This window comes from Lepisosteus platostomus, chromosome 5 (assembly GCF_059453375.1).
Source record: "Lepisosteus platostomus isolate fLepPlt1 chromosome 5, fLepPlt1.hap1, whole genome shotgun sequence".
NCBI classification, from domain to species: Eukaryota; Metazoa; Chordata; class Actinopteri; order Semionotiformes; family Lepisosteidae; genus Lepisosteus; species Lepisosteus platostomus.
In genome coordinates this window covers 29205267-29229034 of record NC_142615.1, presented here as the reverse complement: position 1 = coordinate 29229034, position 23768 = coordinate 29205267, and the positions used below count along the sequence as shown (strand labels likewise).

At 40.6% G+C, this 23768-nt stretch overlaps 1 long non-coding RNA gene across 1 annotated transcript; it reads right to left on the bottom strand.

The window, feature by feature from the left end:
• Positions 1-16970: 16970 nt before the first annotated feature.
• LOC148665503 (uncharacterized) lies at positions 16971-19549 on the bottom strand. The gene is made up of 3 exons (XR_015936563.1): positions 19265-19549; positions 19066-19123; positions 16971-18646 (listed from the first exon to the last, which is right to left on the bottom strand). It is a non-coding gene; the product is annotated as an uncharacterized LOC148665503 (long non-coding RNA).
• Positions 19550-23768: the final 4219 nt, after the last annotated feature.

The window sequence follows — 23768 nt, the reverse complement described above, 5'->3', positions numbered from 1 at the left end:
AGCTCTTCATCAGGAACGAACCGGTCCTCTTCCTGACTTGCTTGGACCCACAGTCATCTTTTCTCCTGTGCGCAAACTTTGCTAGTTAAAGCCAACACTAACTAGCCGGTCAGTGAGCATCAGCAGCGCACCGTCGCAAGCCGCACAGCACAGCCTGGCACCGAGCCAGAGAGCGCGGATTGGACAGCAACAAGCCTGCAACTGTTCCTTTGTGCCCGCAGGAGATCTGAATCCCCAGAGAGTGGATGAGTATTCAACTTCAAAGCATTACAGCTCGAGAATTCAATTGTTATCCAAACCAGTTGATATCAATTTAATTCCTAAGAGTTATGTACTTGTTTTGAGTATCTAATGTAGAAGTTATAACCAAGTTCATTTATGAAACGGTCTAAATGAATGATATACTGAACGTATGTCCTCTTGATATATGTAACTCTTTGTAACTGACTGAATATATACCTTTTGTATTCTGATAACCCTCTCGATAAGATCTGTTAGGTTTACATGCATATTCTATGTATTAATAAATGTATCCTCGTGTATTAGTACCTGTGTGTGCGCGTTGTTTGAGTTATATCGCATGGTTGGATTCTAAAGCCATCAAAAAATCAATTTTGTGATTTACTGCTACAATTAATAATTGTCCCAGTAAATGCCCAAACCCTACAGAACTGGTGCCTTCAGAGAGCACACTACATTACAGTGTATTAATATAAATAAGTATAACATTAAAAGAGATGTGTATTTTTAAATACTAGAGTATTTCTGAGACATATTATATTATTACAGAATCATCTATAAATATAATTGTGTTATTGAAGACTTAAATATTATTGAGACTAATATTTTATTATTACAGACTGATGTATTAATAGAAATATGTGTCATTATAGACCAAAATATTATTAAGTCTGATAGACTGATAATTTATTTTTACAGACTGATTTATTCATAGACTCTTCGATCAAATCAAGATGAAAATATTGAGGCAAAAAGTCATGAAAGCCAATGGCCAAGACAAATACACCCTATTAGTCAATAGGCAACATTGATGTGGGGGGTTTACAGTTTACAGATTAAATCCTAGACTTCACTGGAAGACTGAAACTAAAAAAAAACACATCTAGGCACTCTAAATTCAAACCATATTCACAATGTGGGAGTAATTACTGTTAGCTCCCCTACCTGAGCACAGGATTCTCACATCCTCCTTGTGTCCACAGTCATGCTGTCCCCATCACGCTGAAGGATACTCAAAGAGACGACTCGTTCCCCAGACAGCCCACCTCATCCAGCCAGATGGGTCCAGTTCCCTGGCTGAAGGAGGCCGGCACTGGGGCACTGAGGGCCGTCCCACACTGGAGCTGCCTGCACACCACTTGAGAGTCTGCCAGGTCCCAGGACTCATCACACACTGTCCCCCAGGAGCCACTGTGATAAACCTCCAGCCTCCCAGCACAACCGCCTGCTTGTCAGAGAGGCAAAGGTCAAGGGCCAGTGAAGTACTCTAGAGGCAGACATTTTGCTGTAGCAACTTAAACATCAGCTCAGGCCACTGGGGGCAGCAGATACAGTACAAGTAACTCTTGTGTCTCCTGGGGCTCCAGTCTGAGTGAATAGCAGCAGCTCAGTTACTGAAAACCCAGAGTCAAGACTTTCCACCCACTACAGGACCAGCAGTACACACACAACAGTGTGCTGTGGGTTTTACAGGAAATTGGAGGATTCCTTAATCTCATCTGTTTTAAACACTGTGGAATTACTTCACATATTAGAAGAAAGTAAGCATTTTACAGATTTAAATATTCAGTTATGAGAAGTGATGACTGTCATGATCTTCTCCACACAGTAGAATAAGATAAATTAAAAACAGTATTAAAAACTGGAATGGGATTTAAAGATCTCAGAATTGGGCATTTTTATTAATTTCATATGTACTTTTAGCAGACTGTACCAGCTATGATAAAGCACAGAAAAAGTACCTCTCAGGTGACAAACTAAAGTGTTCATATATTGTAGATGCATTTGCTGCAGATCCCACGAACACTGACTGTATGAGAAAGGTTGAGCAGGACAGTGGTGAAAACCCACATACACACCTGCAGCCTCATCTGGGATTAAACTGATTTACAGGTATAGAGAGCTCAACACACACTGGGAGCCCTGGAGATTGTCACGATTATAGTCCTCCCTCTTTAAGGGTGCTCCAGCCCTTCACTTTAGACCTTATTCTGTGCACCTGATCCCTATTCCCAGCCCACCTTAAAAGCCAAGCGCTGACGCTCATCTGGGCTCTGCATCTGGTTTCCGTACCGTGCGAGTCCGGGACCTGGAAGCGCCTGGTCCCATTAAGGTTTTAATCTCTGTTCCCGTTCCTGTTCCCTGTCCGCCGGTTCCGACCCGGTTTCTGGTTTTAATTCCTTGTTTTGATGGATCTCCTGGTTTTGGACTTACCCATGTGTTTTGGATACTCTCTAAGGATTATTCTTTTGGATTGTTTGCCTCGGCCACACCTTCCCCGTGCTCCAGAGCACTTTTCAGCCCCGTATTCCTGCATGACGTTTTCCCAGTGTTCCCCACTTCTTCGAATTGTGTCGTCTGCATAGGGTCCGGGAAGAACTGTTCGTTACAGAGATACAGAATGAGAACCAGTTCATACCTGGTGTTTCTGAGGAAGAAACAGTTGAAGATTGGAAACCTGTCAAAAATCAGAGTGTGTGAGAAGAGCGATTTAACACTATTAAGGAAACTACAATTAAAACAGCACTGATGTGATAGAAACATATCTCATTATCTCTTTACCTGCTCCAGGTGAATCTCTGGTGATATTTGTGTCTGTAAAAGCGAAGGAAGGAGCTCAGCTCTGTCCACAAGTGTGATGATTCCCCAATAGAGTGTCAGCTGTGTTCAACCATTGCTATCCATAAACCTTTACTATTCGACTCTTGCTTTCTCAAGCCCCTTGGTTTATTAGTTGTTGGATTAAAGAACTGGATTAAAGAAGAATTTAACTGGACAGTTTTTAGTTACTGGGTACTGACATCAAATTTTTTTTAGTTTATATAACCATGAATACAATTAAAAAATATGAATATAAATGTAAAACTCATTTTTACTCCTCACTGTATCTATGTAGCAATCTAAAAAAATGACACAGTAATGTAATAGTGTGCTTCTGTGTGTAAGCAGAGGGAGTGTTATTGTGTGTTAAACACACAATTCTCACCTGAGCAGATGACCCCTAAGTCTTGTCCATGAGAGCACCTTGTTCTCCTCCGTGAAGAGACAGCGCAGTGTGAGAGACGGCTCTCATTGCCCCGGCACTCAAACACATCAGCCCATACTGGTTCACTGCCCTGTCCAAACCAGGCCTGTCCTGGCGCTGCTACAGCCTCCCCACAGCCCAGCTGCTGGCAGAGAACACTGGTATCTCTCAGGTCCCAGTACAGGTCACACACTGCCCCAATTCCTAAAGAGCCACTGTAACTCCACTCGTCCAGAGCAGGACTCTGAGCCATTCACCAGCCTGAACCCTGTGAATCCTGCCCACAGGACAGAGGAGAGAACAGAGGCACAACTTCACAACACAACAACAGGCTATAACTCTCAACTTCAACTTCAAATCCATTGTGATGGTGCACTTTGTTAATCAAAATGATTACTTTTTTTCATTTTCAAGTGTAAACAAAAAAGCAATACAAAAACAAAGCAGATTAATCTCTCTGACCGTGGCTCTCTTGCAGAGACCTGGTGTGCTCTTCCTCTTCAGACACTGTACCTCACACACCTGCAAACAAGCTGGAATTTAAATGGGAAGGAGCTCACTGGTCAGTCATCTGGGACTGTAATAACTACCTGCTGACTCCCCTTGATTAGATACTCATGCGGACTACTTGTTCATATATTTACAACCGTGACCTTTGAATTATTTAAGTAACTTGCCAACATATTATTGTGAATCAGAAGGCTGGTTTGATGAGGCATCATGGCCAGACCATGGTAGCATGACCAAACCAATGTATCAGCACTGAAGTCAGTGGAGCACCACTACAGCAAAGACTACTGGGAATGACAGTCTGATGACCAGTGTTAATACCGCAGTGAGCAGATGTCTGATGGGAGTTGGGATCTGCTTCTCCCCCAAACACTGTATTATGAAATACATGATCCCGCTCTTACCAAAACTCACACACTGAACCCCAGGTCTCTCTGTGCTCCAGTTCCACTCTTCCAGAGCAGAGATCACTGCCTCCAACGAGCCTGAACCCTCGATGAGCTGGGATATCAGAACAATAACAGAGATCACTGTCTGTCCCTGACCAGTCTGACCCCTCGATGAGCTGGGATATCAGAACAATAACAGAGATCACTGTCCCTGACCAGTCTGACCTCTCAATGAGCAGTGCAAAAGGGAGGATGGACAGATGGGTCATGATGATGGACTCTAGATCACTGATGGAGCTTCAATATTCCTCACTGCTGGAGACTGAAGAGAGTCTGTACTTTCTCCCTGAACACCTCAGTCGAGCATCATGGACATGACTGAAACCTCATTCTTACCTACCTGTACAGATCACACCAGAGTCCTCATGAGCATAGTAGTACTGTATCACTTCATCTTTACCACAATCTCTCAACGCAGACTCTGATCCCCTACAGTAGACCTAGCCCAGCAGGACTGATCCTGGTCTGAAGTGAGCTCCTATTGGTGCTGAAATAGCAGATCCACAGCCCAGCTGTCTGCACACTACTGCAGCATCATCCAGATTCCAAACTCCGTCATAAACTGTCCCCCACTCTCCTTTATACTGAATCTCCACTGTCCTCTCACAGGGACTGGCTCCATTCACCAGCCTCACATCAGCACTGTCTGGAGAAAGAGAGAGACAATACCTGTCTACAGGATGTTTTTATATTTATACATATTTGAAAGACACCAGATATTGTCTTATTTGTCTTATTAATGTTTTTTACCTGCTTGATTGGATTGCTAGTCCCTCTCATTGGGAAGAGGAGACAGTACAGTGACAGGAAGATACCGACAGTGTGTGAGATACAGAAGTGTCTATCTGTTTGACTTTAGAAGGTTGGGACTTCTGGTCCTGTGTTTCTGGGAGCTGTGGTTCAGAGTTCACTAAAGTTGTCAATGTCATCACATTAGAGTAACTACATTGCTTCTGATTGTATATAACAGGTAAGAGATTTAAACACTAAGGTGGCACTCTGTGTGCTGTACTTTGAAAGCATTAGTTAAGAAAACAAAACAGAAACAATGAAAGACTTTTCACAGTTTACATCATATTTTGCTGAAATATATATGAGATGTACAGTATATGTTGTGATGGAGATTTTTGTCTGAACTACATTCCTAAGAATGCTGTGGGGAATTAGATGCTGCCATAAGCCACCTGACCACTTTTGAGAAGATGATTGATCAGGTGTCAGTCTAAAACCAGTAAGCCAAGTCTTTCAAGGGTTCAGTCTACCTGCTGTTTGGGACCAGAGGGCAGATCCTACAGAATGTGTTGTAAATTCACCCAGGATTGTCATCTAGCTAAAACTTTTACGGCTTTTGAGGCTTTTTTAGTGTTTGTGAGGATCAAAGAGAGAAACCTGTCTGGTAAAAGTGTTTGTGTAGAAAGACTGAGCTTTGTGAGGAGTTTGGGTGAGGCACTTTGTCTTGTAAGATTTGCAGATTGAAACCTGATGTTGCAGCGTATCTGTGCAGCTCTGTTTATGAGGGAGTGAGTACATTCATGAATTAAAAAATGGGGCACTTGCTTTGGTGGGGAAAAAAAACCCATGACACCTGCACTGTCATTAACACAGACTGAGATCCGTATCAGGTCTTGTAGTAGACTGTATGTGATGCGGTAAGAGCTGGAGAAAACAGGAGGCGAGGTAAAAGGAAACACACAGGGGTTTAATAGTGCACAAAATTATAGTGACAATCCATGAGACAGTGAACTGGGGAGACAAAGAATGGCATCTAAATCCAAATGGGTCCAAAAGCAGGTCAGGGCACAGTCCGAGAGTCCATCAGCGAGTAATCCATCCTGGGACACGACAAGGTTAAAATCCCCGGGAGGGTGGAACACACAGACAGACAAAACTTAGAGGTCCAAGGGTGATAGGGAGAGAGCTTCCAGACCCCGGGATCAGGAATCAGGAGGTGTTGGGGATGAGGCCTATGCCCTCAGGAGACGGACATAGGGTTTCCTGGTGCCAAGAGGGCCTCGCGACATCCTTACCCTAATGGCCCTGAGGACTGGAGGAGCTAGTCTTTAAATAATACACCTAAGAAGGTACACCTGGGGAGCTTTATCACAGAAACAATAATGGGAGTAGTGGAGCGCCCCCAGGCATGAGGAGGCATGAGACACTGTAAATAAAAACAATATGGAGCACAGGGTCTACCAGTGTATGGCACCCCTGGAGCAGTTGGGGTTAAGGGCCTTGCTCAGGAGCCCAACAGAGTAGGATTCCTCTGCCAGCTGCAGGATTTGAACCAGCAACTTTCCAGCCACAGGCACAGATCCTTAGCCACAGAGCCACCCCTCCGCCCGAAAGCAATAGAAATCAAACTTGTCATGATTAATTCATTATTCTTCCCCAAGCTGCTTCCAGGTTCCGGACTCGCCTGGTGCGGAAACCAGAGCAGATCCCGGATTAACGTCAATGTCTGGCTTTTAAGGGGAGCTGGAAGAAGCCTAGAACAAGGGGCAGGTGCATAAAATCAGGTCAGAAGTGAAAGAGCCGGAGCGCCCTGTAGTGTGCTCTGAAGGCACCAGTTCTGTAGGGTTTGGGCATTTACTGGGACAATTATTAATTGTAGCAGTAAATCACAAAATGATTCTTTTGATGGCCTTAGAATCCAACCATGTGATATAACTCAAACAACGCACACACACAGGTACTAATACACGAGCATACATTTATTAATACATAGAATATGCATATAAAACTAACAGATCTTATCGAGAGGGTTATCAGAATACAAAAGGTATATATTCCGTCAGTTACGAAGTATTACATATATCAAGAGGACATACGTTCAGTATATTATTCATTTAGACCGTTTCATAAATTAACTTGGTTATAACTTCTACATTAGATACTCAAAACAAGTACATAACTCTTAGGAATTAAATTGATATCAACTGGTTGGGATAACAATTGAATTCTCGAGCAGTAATGCAGTGAAGTTGAATACTCATCCACTCTCTGGGGATTCAGATCTCCTGCGGGCACAAAGGAACAGTTGCAGGCTGTTGCTGTCCAATCTGCGCTCTCTGGCTCGGTGCCAGGCTGTGCTGTGTGGCTTGCGACGGTGCGCTGCTGATGCTCACTGACCGGCTAGTTAGTGTTGGCTTTAACTAGCAAAGTTTGCGCACAGGAGAAAAGATGACTGTGGGTCCCAGCAAGTCAGGAAGAGGACCGGTTCGTTCCTGATGAAGCGCTAGTTCTGAATAATGATTCAGCTGTCCACAGTTCTGACCTGTTCACGAGGCCTGCTGCTGGTGCTAACCTCGGGTGGATCCTCTGGTTACTCTCTGGCAACCTCCGCTCTAGACCCTTAGAACAAAGGAAAGTTCTGGCACTCGGACACACTGGCCGTTCCGTGGTTGTCCGGGCTGAGTCTCAGGATGGTCAGGAGGCATGTTACGAGAATGTCCTGCCCTTGGGAGCCTTCTGCTCCTGGGCTGTCCTGCCCTGGAATTCTCCTTTGAATTCCCTTTAGAAAAGTCCACAGAATTCTCCTGAATCCTCCCTTCTGAATCTTACTGAATCTCCGTGTCTCTCAGGCTCTCTGTGTTGCCTGTTTTTACCTGGAGGAACTTCACCTCGTTGATTGGCTGAAAGTTCCATGGGCATCAGAATCCCACGTGGGTTACTCGGCCCTACCAGTCCCTGATTGGTTGATCAAGGTGAGATATGAGTCACTTACTCCTGACACTTAGAAATGCAGTCCAGATGTCCATCTGGCACTCCCTAGACAGATAGGCGCCAATGGATGACCATTGATCATGATAGCCAGGCTTAGGTAAGTGCATCCCCCTTTGGGACCTGTCCCTTATCAAAAGAAAACATCTTTAAATCAGCCTGCATGAAAAGTTTGAACAGAGAGATGAGGCCTCATTTGGGAAAGCACAGAAACACTTAATTCTGTCTTATTAACAAGCATTGCTGCTACAGCCCTTAAGGAGGAGGGACTACAATCGTGACAGCTGTATGTACAAACATTAGATTAGTTTTACATTACCTCTTTTTTCATCTAGAGCTTTTACAAAAATAAAATTGTTCTAAGCAATTAAACATTTTTCCTGATTCCCAGCCCAACAACAAAAAAAGCAGTTGTAGGATCTGTAAGTAACCACAAATCAGAATTAAAAAAAATATATTACAATCTCTCTAACCCGTTTTCACTTTTTTGCTTAAGTACATTCACAGTATAATTATACTGAATAGCAGCTGTAGAATTATTATTAATCCCACTGCTTTTAAAAACAAACTTAAAATAAAAGTAGGCAATTAATTTACAGTAATTACATACAGAATCACCAAAGAAGTAATGTCTGATAAATTACCACAAAGTTGTATTTAAAATAAAACAGAAATGTCTCAACACAGGTTCATTTTTGCACAACATTGTGCTCCTTTAAAATGTATAGATTTAGATAGATAAATACTTTTATTGATCCCGTGAGGGAAATTGCAGTGCAACAGCAGCTTTACACAGACAACACAGCCACACTCTAACGAATGATACAATAATAATAATAGTACAATACATACAATACAATCAGTACAGTGAGGGGTGCACTAAAAGAGTTACTCTCAGCCCGGACACACAAAGAACAAACTAGAACAGAACAGTACGGAGAAAAATCCTATCACACATGATTATAAATATAGATATAAATACAGATATAAATATAAATATAAATGTATTGCACGGGTCCCTGGCATATATTGCACAAAAAATGGTTGTAAACGGGAAAAGAAAGAGAACAGATGTAGAGTAGATGTGTAGATGTGTGCAGTCCAGAAACAGGTCACTGTCAATGTTGCCTCTGTCCAGACGCAAGGTGGATGCGTTGTACAGTCTTATGGCAGAAGGCAAGAATGACCTCCTGTAGCGCTCCCTGTCGCACCGTGGATGAATCAGTCTATTGCTGAAGGTGCTCTTCATTTCTACAAGCCTGTCATAGAGGGGATGGAAGATGTTGTCCATGATGGCCTTTAGTTTGGACACCATTCTCCTCTCAGCCACTACCTCCAAGGGGTCCAGGTCAGACCCAGTGACAGAGCTTGCTCCCCGGATGAGCTTGTTCATTTAGGTTTTAATTGCAGTTTTTAACCAGTACAATCTCTGCATTTGAATCTGCAATCATTTTTACATTACTTTTTACTCCTTCCCATCTACAGATTGATCCCGAGTTCCAGTCTCTCAGCAGAGATACAGTTATTATTACTGCATTTTTCTTAAAAAGACAGAAATATTTCTAAGCATTAATTATTTTCTTTACTAACAGATGCAGAAAACAATCAAATTTCTGGTTTAAATTCTGGGCTCATTGTAACTGTAAAACTATAAAAAACTGAATTACTCTGTAGATGATATGGAGTTAAAAGTAATGTTAAAACGTTTTAAACAGTTTATCAAGCTGACTGATAGGTCTCTAAATTCCCTGGTTTTGAGCTCCAGTCTCTCAGCAGAGATCCAACTATCATCACTTCTATTTAAGAATAAATAACTTAACAGTGCTTAAAATGAAACCATCAAAATCTCTGCTTTGGAATTATCATCCATTCTGTTTTATTCTAAGACTAAAATTGTTCAAGGCAACTCAATATGTTCTTTACTAACAGACTCAGAAAACAATCAGTGATAAATAACCAGCAGTCTCTGCTTTTGAGCCTGGGTGCATTTTCACATACTGTAATTTCTACTCCTTTTAGTTTATCAAGCCAAATTTCTCTACACCCTGATCCTGACCCCTAGTCTCTCAGCAGATTGCAGTTATTGTCACTGCTGTGCTTTTACAAAAAGACTGAAATTGTCCTAAGCAATTCATTAATTTCTTTTATGACAATTCATGATAAACAGCCAGTACAAGCTCTTCTTTTGAAACTGGGCTCATTTTCAAATTACCCCTTACATTGTAACACTAAAACTGTAGAAAAACTGTACTTGTAGATTAAATAGGGGGAAAAAGTAAAAAGAAATTCTCAGATGAATTTTCATTTGCAGTTTTTACACAGTTAATCAAGCTGAGTGATAAATCTCTAAATTTCCTGATCTTGGGCCCTGGCCTCTCATCAGAGATACAGTTATCTTCCCTTCTATTTAAAAAAAAAACAGACTAAACAGTGTTTAAAATATAAAAAAACATTATAATTTCAGATTTTTGAATTATCATTCCAGATGCTTTTTTTAAGACTAAACTGTTGGAGGCAATTTAATATGTTCTTTACTAACAGATCCAGAAAAAGATCAGAGATAAATAACCAGTACAATTTCTGCATTTGAGCCTGGGCTCATTTTCACAGTAGTTAATACTTCTTTTCATCTAAAGATTAATTATACTTTTTATACAGTTTATTAAACAGACTAATGAGTTTCTGAATTCCCTGATATTGAGCCCCAATCTCTCAGTAAAGATGTGATAATCATCAATTATATTATGTTCTTTAAAAGCGGGCCTGATCTATGATAAATAACCAGTACAATCTCTGCTTTGAAAACTGGTCTAATTGTTTTACGTCATCTTCAGATTAATTACAGATATCATACAGTTTATTAAGCACACTGATTATCCTGAATCCAGTCTTTCAGCAGAGTGCAGTTATCACTGCTGTTGTTTTACAAAAATACTGAAAGTTTTATTTAACTCTTTATTTTTTTTAATAAATAACCACTAAAATCCCTGCTTTTCAGTCATGGCTCATTTTCACATTACATTGTTCTCCTTTTCATCTACAGATTTTTTAAAGACTTTATACTGTTTATTAAAGCAGACTGAGTCTTTACACTCCTAAATCCCAGTTGCTCAGCATATGTGCTTATTTATTTTATTTTTTATTTAAAAAGCACTAAAATTGATCAAGGCAATTAAATACCTTCTTTACTAACAGACCCCAAAAAACAGTAATATATACTGCATAAGGCTGAGTTTAAAATAAAAGTAGTAAACTCTCTCACCCTGAGCTCATTTTCACATTACGTTTTACCCCTTTCATCTAAAAATTTATTACAGGTTTTATGCACATTATCACACTGATTGCTGAGTCCATGACTCTGTCATTTATAAGTGCTGGTTTTGAAAACTAAAATTATTATAAAAAATGTAATATATTCCTGATTTGATAACCAAAAAATAAAGAGCAACTAAACTAATTTTAAAAAAAAAAATCCAGCATTGCCAAGTTTTTATTATTAGTTTGTGTTCCTTTTCCACCTAGAGATTTATGGTTTAATTAGAGATCTTTATTAAGCTGATTGCTGAGTTTCTAAAAAACCTGATCCTGAATCCCAGTATCCCACGACTCATCTGAGCAGCTGGACAGGAAAAGACTGGACAATTACTGGCTGAGCTGTGTAGCACCAGGACAGCGAGAGAGAAGATGGACAGGTAGCTCTCCATTGTTGTCAGGGCAGAGAAAAGCTGAGACCCCTGACTTCACCCCTGGCCCACACGGCAAATGAGCTGCTGCTCCAAACCCCAGTCCCCCAGTAACAACACAGCCCCCTGCCCCTCCAATCACACACAACCATGCCTTTTCAGACTGACAGCAGGAACCTCTCGCACAGCCAATCAGACAGTTCCATTTCAGTCTTCTCCATATCTATCAGAGACACATCACTGTGAATTTTTTTGTGAAATTTTTTTTAAGGAATACTTGGATTTTTTTTTTCCTGGACCATCTTGTTTCTCCGTTTCTTTTCCTTTCTCCACTGGAACTATTTTTTGAGTGGACAGCCCTACCGTTTTGTATATAGTATTCTCTGGTTTTATCTTGTGTATATAGTGATTCTGAATTTCATTCTCTGGTTGTATATTGTCTGTGCTTGTGATATTCTTGTTGATAGTATTGCCCTTATTTTTAATCGTGTAGGGCGTCAGGAGCCGCCCTTGAAGGGGGGGGGGGGGTTCTGTCATGCCCGACATCCCTCCCTAGAGGGCGATCCACTGCTCCCGTTATTGTCCTTGTGATTAAGCTCCCCAGGAGCACCTTTTTAGCGTTATTATTTAAAAACCAGCTCCTCCAGTCCTCGCCGCTCATCATTAGGGTAAGATGTCGCGAGGCCCGCCTAGCACCAGGAAGCCCTACGTCCATCTCCTGAGGGCATAGGCCTCATCCCCGACATCTCCTGCTTCCTGAGCCCGGGGTCTGGAGGATCTCGCCCCGTCACCCTTGGACCTCCATGTTTTGTTTGTCTGTGTGCTCCCCCCTCCCGGGGATTTAAACTTTGTCGGGTCCCAGTATGGATTCCTTGTTGATGGACTCTCGGACTGTGCTTTGACCTGCCCTTGGACCTGTTTGGATTTGGATGCCGTTTTATCTTCCCCGTTCACTGTCTCACGGATTGTCACTATTATTTTGTGCACTATCAAACCCCTGTGTGTTCCCTTTTACCATGCCTCCTGTTTTCTCCAGCTCTTACTGCATTGCATAGGTCTTCTACAAGATCTGACACGGATTTCAGTCCGTGTTCGTGACAGAATGCACGGAAGAACTTTTGTAACCTGCAGTGTCAAGAAATGGAGCAAATCATCCATATATATCCTATATACCACAAACAACATGTTTTGCCATTCTGCTGGTATTACATAAATAAATCACTTGGTTATGCCAAAAAGAGACAAAACCAACTGCATTAAACCTCAAGAAACATGGGACGCCTGACCAAATGCCCATAGATATCACTTATTTGGTCTTAAAGAACAATATATAATAAAACAGAAGAAAAAGTCAGATTTCTGATTGCAATAACCATTATTAAAAGGATTTAGCATTTAGAAAACACATTATTCTCATCCATTCACATTGATTGAGGGTCCCAGTTAGGAAAACACCCCCTCTGGTGGTGAAATGGGATACAACCTACTCTGATTGCTTGTTTAGCAAATCAGAAGTTTGACCTGATAAAATAGCATCCTTCATTCCATTCATAAAAGACTGTATGAAGTACTGGCTGTATTCCCACATTACCTTCTAATTATTGGCCTAAACGGGAACACTGAAATAGTATAGAAAAACCCCTATACAAACAAACAGCACTAGAAAAAGACCAAATTATTTCCCTACAAAAGTGTGAATCTAAAATATTAAATTAAAAATACAACATAAGAGAATTTAATTATTTCAGGTAGAAGTGGGCTATGCTTGTTTGGTATCAAAAGAATGGGCAAAACATGAGTAGTTTGGAATTCTAATGATCAACTTGTATGTAATACGCAAAAGAAGTTATGAGTTTTCCCAAAAAACGGATATTTTATCCTGTCTCTCCTGATTGAAGCAATACAATATTCTTGCAGGAGAGATATGCAAATCAAATATTTGAATTGGCCAACCAGAACCCTGGCTGACAAGGCGTTGGAATGTCTTTGTCTGAGGCTAATAAATAGGGCAAGCCAAGAACCACTATCTGGAAGTTATGCCCTGATGTCTGGGAAGTAAGGCTGAAGAGGACAGAACATCAAGACCCAAGGAAGCCAGCGTACCAAGTAGCAAAGAGCTCAACTAGTCCAGGGAAACAAAGTCTGATATGCTGCTCCATCCTCTCCAGCCAGCAGCCCATCTACAGCACAATTCCGCAGCAACACTGGATCAGCTCCTGAGTCACAGCACCACTCGCCTAACAAATCTTCACGGATCAGGTGGAGATTGCCCCACTATTCAGAATATAAGAAATAAGAACATACCAAGCTCGCTCTCATTTGCACACCTCTTAAAGGAATAGGTTGCATTCACCTTGTGCTTGGGTTAAATGCTTGATAGTGTAAAATAGTTATCTTAATCTTAATCTTAATGAGAATATATTATAAACATGCCTTTTGCCTTGAATAAGGATTCATTAACATTATTCTATATCTTAACTACTTGCACTTTTCAATTTTTTTTCATTCATTTCCTCATGTCTTTCCATAAGCCTTTGTATTAATGTTTATTTCTAATAAACTCAAATATTTCACACAGATCAACGTCACTGCTATCTTAATAATAATAATAATAATAATAATAATAATAATAATAATTGCTTACACTTATATAGTGCTTTTCTGGACACTCCACTCAAAGCGCTTTACAGGTAATGGGGACTCCCCTCCACCACCACCACCAATGTGCAGCATCCACCTGGATGATGCGACGGCAGCCATAGTGCGCCAGAACGCTCACCACACACCAGCTATCAGTGGGGAGGAGAGCAGAGTAATGAAGCCAATTTATAGAGGCCATGATTGATAAAGGCCGATGGGGAAATTTGGCCAGGATGCCGGGGTTATACCCCTACTCTTTTCGAGAAACACCCTGGGATTTTTAATGACCACAGAGAGTCAGGACCTCGGTTTAACATCTCATCAGAAAGACGGCGCCCACTACAGTATAGTGTCCCCGCTTACATGGACATTAGGGTGGGCACCCCCCGCTGGTCCCATTAACACCACTTCCAGCAGCAACCATAGCTTCCCAGTTGGTCTCTCTTCCAGGTACAGACCAGGTTCTATCCTGCTTTGTTTCAGTGGATAACCAGTTGAGAGCTGCAGGGTGATATGGCCGTTGGTGCAGTCTATAATATCTCCTGTCAGTTTGTCAAACGTATGCCTAACCTTTTATGAAGTGTTCTTGTTATCAGTACATTCCTCAACTTTCCCAAAATTATCTTTTTCCTACCTACATCTCTAGTTTTGCATCCTGCAATAACTCAGCCTATACTTAAATCCTCAGAAACTGCTTGTATTAATTTAACAAATATCATATGTAAATACCGGCTATGTAGCACTCTGCACTGTGAAATAAAACACTGATTCCCTTTCTTTTAAAGGGAACTAGAGAAACTAAGAAAGGTTTTTTTTTCTAGAATTACTCGCTAGCAAGCAATCACATTACACCTGTCTTCAAGTACTTGCACTGGCATCCTAACAGGTTTCTAGTCAACTTCAACATTCTCATCCTCATTCAGTACCAATATGGCTTATTATCTATCTACTCCCCACCTTGCAACCTTTGTTCATCTGACTCTTGTCTTCAAGATAATCTACATTCTGTGGGAGACAGGGCCTTCTTTAGCTTCACCCCAGAGCTCTGAATTTGTGTCCTCAGGGATATCAGAGTCACCTATCCTGAGTGCATTTAAACTCAAAACCTTTCTTTTCAGAAAGACTGTATCTAACACTGTTAGTGTCTGTATTGTCTTCATTTTCTAATTTCAGTGGCACTTCTAACTGCTTGTCTTTCTTATATGTACTTACTTTGTAATTTGTGGTCCTTATTCCTGTTTTTACACCTACTGTATTGCTTTGAGATGCTAATTATAAAGGTGCTATATTAAATAATAAAAAAAAACTTTATTGTTATAGAGAAGCATGATCAGGTTTTCCCTGGTAAAGAAAAAATATCTAAAGCATACTGGTTTGTCTCTCCTTACACCCTCTTTGCTAAATGGCTTTGCATACTAATTAGATCTATCTAACTACATATTTCCTGTGCTTTCTCTATCCTACTAGAATTATAACTATTCTGAAAATCTCTTCTTGAAATGTGTCATTTCTAAATACCTGATTTCTTGCACGAACTCTCTGACAAAATATACACTGAACTCAACCTGACAGCTGCTGAGTCATAAGTTCATCCTACTACCAGCATTGAATTAAAGATCTTTAGATTTCTGTATTCATGTCTTTATGTGGTTCCATTAGTGACAAACACTAAATTACTCTGTTGTAAAAATGTTTCTGTGTTGCTTGGAAAAGTGTTTTATGTGTTGCAATAAAAACTGACATGCTTTAACAAAATATATTTATAAATCTTTTACCCTGACAATCTACCTGAATGCTCAACTAATTGAGAAGCCTTTCATGAAACCATGTTTGCTATTAATTCATACAGGGCTCTCTAACTGAATTGCTCTGTTTGTCACGTGAGCTGATTTTCTGGCTCTCTATCCTATCAAACCTTCATACTGTTCATACTGCCAGAAACGCACCTGATTATTCAAGCCCCTCACTCTCTGCCAAATCTGAATCAGGCTCACATGTTCTTTTTGTGATTTTATTTGTATACCTAAGCTTTTGCAATTGTAGTTGGGATTCACTTTTTCCTCTACGTCTATCCCTACTCTCTCTCACCCTCTGCGATTTGGACATGGAACGGTTAAAGATGGTGACAAGTCAGGCACCCAGAGGGAAGTGGGGAGGGTTGCCTTCCTGACTCCATAACTAAAAAGGCAAATAGGAGTGGGTTAAGCAACATACAGATTTGTGTAACTGACAATTTGAGGTAGGCTATCATGTAAATTACACTTTGTTGCTGATAAGTTAAGCTTTCAAAAATCAGCCCCAGCCCCAAAGTCATGGACTGATTTTTTGCCCTGTTTTGTTGGTTAAACAATATAGCCGACTTTTAAAAGTTTGAAAAGAATTCTCTACACACTGAACGTAATGTTGTTTAATTTATCTGATTTTAAAACATTTATTTTTATATTTTTAATATTTAAAAACTACATTCTGTGCAGAGAGTTATTTTCAAACTTTTATAGCCTATCAGTTACAACTGCAGAGAAGTTAGTAAAATTTAAAATTCCACCCCATCCACAATGTTCTTCTCAAAAGAAAAAAAACCTTTGTATTTTTTAATCCAATGTAATTTTCTATTTCTTCCCCCAAATCGTGAGGTTTGTGGTTGGGGTTGTACTATAGCACCGCAACCAATTGAAAACTGTTTATGCTTAAAATTAGCTGGGGTGTCCAGCATAAACTGTACCGACCGAGCTGTCAGGACCGGCCACTGTGTATGTTATTTTCAACACTTGGCTTTCTTTTTTGCAAATGTCAGACAATGCAACAACCAAGATGGACTCTGGATTTCGTCTCCATTCTGAAAGTGATTCTGTTGATGGGGAACTGACAATATCTGACGGAAAAGAGTCGCTACAAATGGTAAATATCTTATTTTGGGAAAAAGCATACTATTGAATGCTTTTTTATTTAGTCAAGCATTCCTTTTTCTTTTATCTTTTAATAGAATAATGAAGAGGTTGAGTCGCCAATCTTCAAACTACAAGCAAGATTGAAAGTTTCATATCTGTACGTGTGTTCACAAAAATGTGAATAATGTTCATTATGTAAATAATGACGATGGTCAACCTAGTTTAGCTAACTCACACACTAATGCGTCCTTTGTTATGGACCAGGCTGTAAAGTTGGCTGTTTGTTGCATCTTCAACCACTGTTTAAAGGGGCTTCTGATTGATGAATGTGAAGCATGTTTAATTGATAATCCGAGTCAGATGGGGCAGTATGAAGATGGCTACAATGATGGGTCAATTGTAGAGTCAGAAACGTATAAGTCTCTCAGTTTCGGCCGAATTTTAGCAACTGTTCTGTACATCGCACGAGCCCTGGGTACATTTTCACTGAGCAGGAGATAAGACTGGTGCTAAAAACAATTAATGAATAATTAATACTTTTTTTACAGAAAGAAAGAAAAAAGATCTTAAGTAAAACCAGGGGTGTGAGATTTTTAAATTGTGAATAGAGCTTCACTCTGTTTTACAGACCTGGGTGAGACACTGTCAGAAGAATGAGGAATTTCGATTGTAAAAGGTGTATGTAAAGAACATGAGTGACATTACTTCAAATCTGATGTTTACAGATCAGAAACTAAAGCCCTGTGCTAACTGTGGGTTCTATTCCAAAATACAACGTGTGTTGCATAGAACCTGTGGTAACACTGTGCCTCTGATCAGCCAAACAAATCTATTTTCCCTGCTGAACAGAGTAGCACAGGTAGGTGTTCACAGCTATAGAAGCGGAGAGAGAAAGGGTGTGCAGAGTTTTTCAGCCATGTTCGAATAATAGCTACATGTACTGAACCAATTTTCCCACCAACATTTAATTGTAGATTGCAACCAGGAGTCTGTAACATCTGTAAAAAGTTTTAAAAGTTCAAAAGTGTATTCTGGGTTGGTTTCTCTCTCAGTTTTCTGTATTTGAAAAGCTGCTGTTATAATAAAAGCTGATCACATTTTACATTCTGGTTTTCCTGAGTGTTCTTTCCGTGACACTTTACTCTACGTGTATGTGTGTGTCTGTGCACGCATGCATGCTATCAGGATGCCCAGTTATAACCCCTTCCAGACCTGGTTTTCAGAGGCACAGCCCAGGCGTATTTAGACAACATGTCTATACATGTTAAGAAGTAACAGAAACCGTCACTGAACTCTGTGTACTTACCCATGTCCACTTAATCAGCCAGCCACTGCCAGTTGATATCCAGCACCAGCGTCCAGTTTCTCTTAAATCTCATGCAAACCCGTTTGTGCAGACAACCAATCTGACACACGCCCGTGGCTTCCAGTCACACCCCGGGGTCACACAGCCCTAGCCAGGCTCCCCACGCTGCCGGAACTCCCTGGCTCCTTAGGAGTAAAATACACAGTGCTCAAATCCACTTCAGACATGTTGCTCAACCATTATAAAAATATACACTTTTTATTCATATATATGTAGCCTGGCAAAGAATACACCATACTACAATGAATTTAAATGGGGATTTTTTTTATTCTGGATCTGCATGAAATCATAAAAATGAGGGGTTGTATTATTTTGTGTTACAGAACTTAGATTGCATACAGTATGACCTTTAACCCAAAAGCTTCACATAGATATACCTGGAGATATACACACACCAGGATACACAAAGCGCTACTAAAATAACAAAGACAAAGAAATAAATACGGTAATGGCAATTTCCCTAAGGAAAGAAATACTCCACATTAGTCTGATGCCATATTCATTGGTCCCCTTACATCACAGAAATATAAAAAAAAGTACTCACTCTTTGATCTCGCCTAATCCAAGACGCACAGAATATCACAGTCTTCTTTTAACACGCTCTGAACAAGTTAAACAGAATAAGGTCATTCTCAAAGAACAAAATAAATCATTTCCTCCACAAACAATGGTTAAAGAAATGCAAACATCTAACAAAAATTTATGACCATTCAACATTGTGAACATTATTCCCGCAAACTCACCCACACAGCACTGAAACTTCATGGGGGTTGGGATCACTTCATCCCTAAACATCCACCAATTTTCTCTAACTAATATGTCACCCTCCACTAATATATCAGCAATATACGTCTCTTTCAAGGATTACCAAACTTCATTTTCGATAGCTACACAATCAACTGAATTCTGAACATTTACCTCTGCATTCACATCACACGTAACCAAACACGCTCAACTTTATGATGTCCACTCCCACAATTACTGGCGCGCTGATGTCACTCATACGTGCATGTCTTAAAGCGACACCTACCAATTTCAGTGTCAGATTCCAAATATCCCTTCCATAACCACCTGGTTACTTATATTTATAAATGCTGGATGGGAGGCAACAGAGGCGGAAATATGGACTCTGCAATGCAGCACCGCTAGCAGGGGGTCGGGGAGTGGGACGTCCCAGACATAACGGCCTCCCATTGGATGGAAAAGAGGGCGTGGCACCAAGGCGTCACCTTGCACTACTGACAGTCTCTCGAGAAACTAAGCAAGGTGTTCAAAGATACTTTGTCATCTTAACATCAATACAGAAAAAAACTTTATTTCATCTTCTCAACACAAACGCGCTTGGCCACCTTTTTGCGTTATGCAAGGAACGAGGTCTGCCGAGATCACTTTGAGTCAGTGCAAATCGTAGTGTGCCCTCAGTTTTAATGTTGGTTGTGCTGGCTTGCTGCTTCTGTCTGTGAATCTTAAATGTTCTGCTTCTTCAAGCCGAAACATTAGCAGGGGTATAACTTATCAAATAGTTGCGCATAGCGCTCTCTTAGAACTAATTTGTCCAAGTTCAAAAGAGGTCGTGGGATTTAACTCATGCGTTCATAAAGCATAGCTCACACGACAAATGTAAATGAATTTAAATGAATTGATTGTGCTTCTTGCCATTGTTGTTGTGGTCACAAAGCTGAAGGTTCTTCCATGTTCTGCTAGAGTATCCCCTGGGTGGGCTTTATCAATTGTCTCAGAAAGAACATCTGTGCTTTGTCTCTGGAAAAATATCCAGCACTGCCATTTTTACTGTGCGTATGGCCATCTTTTAAAGCATGTAAAATCACGAGTTCATAGATTACAACGGCATTGTCACGATTGTAGTCCCTCCCCCTTAAGAGAACTCCAGCTCTTTCACTTCGGACTTGATTTTGTGCACCTGCCCCTTGTTTCAGCCTCCTCCCAGCCCACCTTAAAAGCCAGATGCCCACTCAGTTCGGGGCTCTGCATTGATTCCCGCATCATGCGAGCCCGGGACCTGGATGAGCCTGGCTCCGTTATGGTTTTATTTTCTATTCCTGTTCCTGTTCCCAGCCGGTTCAGATCCGGCTCCTGTCTTTATCCTGTCTAGTCTCGGATGGACCACCCGGCTTTGGACTTTGCCCGTTTTGGATTACCCGTTTGGACTACTTCTGGATTGTTTGCCCCGGACTCACCCCCTGGACACCTGCGGACTTTGGACATGCCCCCCGACTCCTGCATGCCTTTTTGCCCTGTGTTTTCCTCACTCCACCCCGGATCTTGTCGTCTGCATAGGGCCCTGAAAGAACTCTCTCGTTATAGGCATGTTGTAAACCTATGATATGTATGCAGCCATAGCTCAGAATTCCTAATATGATTTTCCTGAATTCAGTTTTGCAGTGCTTTATTGCACAGGCACAGACATTATCCGGTGCACCTCCTGAACATTTCACAGACTCCAGCTCCTCCTGAACATTCTCAGACTCCGGCTCCTCCTGGAAATTTCCCAGACTCAGCTCGGACACCCATGTAATGGCCAGTGTGTCCGAGTGCCAGGACTTTACTTTTGTTCTAAGAGTCGAGAGCGGAGGTTGCCAGCGCGTAACCAAAGGATCCACCGCAGTCACTTTTCTCCCGTGCACAAACTCTGCTAGTTTCATCCAACACAAACTAGCCGGTCTACAGAGACATCAGCAGCACATTGCAGCAGGAATCTCTCCCTCCTTCTCCCACACCGCCAGCCGCACTGGCCACTGCTTGGCACGGGGCCAGAGAAAGCGATTAGACACAGCAACAGCCTGCCACTGTTCTTTTGTGTCCGCGGGAGATCTGAATCCACACAGATTTGATGAGTACTCAACATTCTGCATTACAGCTCAAGAATTCAATTGTTACCTTAACCACAGTTGATATCAATTTAATTCCTATGAGTGATGTACTTGTTTTGAGTATCTAGTGTAGAAGTTGTAATCCAAGTTCATTTACGAAACAGTATAAATTAATGATATACTGAATGTATGTCCTTTTTGGTTTGTAACTCTTCGTGATCAAATATATACCTTCTGTATTCTGCTAACCCTCACTATAAGATCTGTTATGTTTATATGCACATTTTATGCATTAATACATGTATTCTCATGTAATAGTCATGTAATAGTGTGTGCGTTGTTTGAGTCATCCCGCATGGTTGATGCGGGATAGCCATCAAAGAATCATTTTGTGACTTACTGCTACAATTAATAATTGTCCCAGTAAATGCACAAACCCCTACAGTTATTGGTGCCTTGTGAGAGGATGCCTATATTGGGTTGGGTGTTATTTGGCAAGCATGCACCACTGAGAATGAATCTAAATCAATCAAGAACACAGCAATTCTAATATTATAATAACTGTGGTCTTGTGTACAGAGATCTGCTTCTTCTTTATTGAGTGTTTCAGTGTTTAAGAAGATGCTTTCTACCTCCAATGCTAGTTTCAGAAGATGGGTTAAAGGATCACAGATTCATTTGAAAAGATTTGGGGATGCATTGCCCAGGACTCAGGCCCAGCTCAATTGTTTGGAAAACACCTATACCACCAATGCACTTCTGTGAAGCACCTTTTTCACAATCCTCTCTCTCACCTTAAAAGTTACGAAGATACAAACGTCCAATGACTGTATAACTGATTCATTTTTTGATCCCGGTCACTGGAAGCTTTAATGAGATTCTTTTCCCGTCCTTATTTCTTCATTCCCATTAATTTACTTTGTAGTAAAGGAAAAGCAAAAGCGGGAAACTGCACGTATTCTTTGTGGTGAATTCCTTGTGCAGAGAGTTTTTGCACTTCCCTAAAGTGTAGCTTTAGCGGTGGTGTAGCACATCCTTTGCATGCATGAGGTTCTGGCTTAAATCCCTGGCATTTCTGGGTGTTTTGTGTTAGCGCTCACATAGAAAACGTCTTTGCTTGTGTTCATAGGGAGCTAGGTTTATACAATTAAATCTAGATACTCTCCAAGTGCTACAATGCTGCTCTACTGCTTTAAAGATACTTCTAAAGCATTTAGTCTTGTTAACTATCAAATGATATAACTAATTTAACGTCATCTACAAGAAAGCCAGAGAAGGCCTTCCGACTTGTCTTGGCTGTTGAAGAAGCACCAGTTGAATCTCAGCCGGGATTTCTTGAGAGTTCATTCAGCGAGCGAGGCCTCTGGACTCCGCACTGAGCTGAAAACTGTGCGAGCTCCTCACTGTGTGTCCTGTACTGTTACGTGTGCTCTCGTGTAGATTATCTATGTGCAGCACAGCGACAAGAACACCTTGAAATTTTTCCGTTTGGGAAGAAAAATGATAAAGAGAATGAAAAAATAATGAACGTGTAAAATATCCACGATACAATTAAAAAACCTGAAGGACAAAACAACGACTTTTGAAGATCACAAGAGCTTCAAGAAACACAGCCGTCCACTTGAATGCTGAACAGTTAAAAGTTAAAAGACTGATTGTTTACCTACAAAGCGAAGGACATGACCTGTAACTCTCTTCATGGTTTATAGTTTATGAAATAAATGGTGCAATCATTTTGTTTCAGTTTTGGAAAATCGAGGCCAGCAGCTACTGAAATAGCAGCATTTTGGGTAGAAAAAGGTATGTCTTCGTATGAATTCTAACACTTTTATGGGCGGCATTCTAGGACTTCTCACTTCAGATAAAGTTGTCAATACATCTTCTACTTCATTAATATCAGCAGTGCTGTTGCTACTGAACGCTAAATGTAGATCCAGGCAATACTTAATGAGATCTTTTTTAGAAAATTGTTTATTTTACTTTTTAAATATTTTCAAAACCATTCACAAAATTGAAAGTTTTAATTGAAGGCAACTGATGAAATCTTTCTTCGATGGAAGTTATAACTATGTCCATAATACTACAGAAACAATCAAATTAACATGTTTCTTTTGGATATTAAAGATATTAAACTACAATTGTACAGTCATAACCTAATAATGCTTGAGAAGTTTTCCAACAAATCTGAACTGTAATTGTGAAATATTATAGCTGAGAATGCAAAGAGAGTATGTAAATTCAACAAGTGAAAATAATTTTATTGGAAGTTGCCGATGTTGGTCATTATTGATCATTCCAGGTGATATTGACTTAGATACTAAATTGATTACTTGTTGTAGCTTTAAATATGCAAAACACTTGCATTTCTTCCAAACCTCAAGATGTTTTAGAGAAAAATAATTGAGTTTTGGCAGAG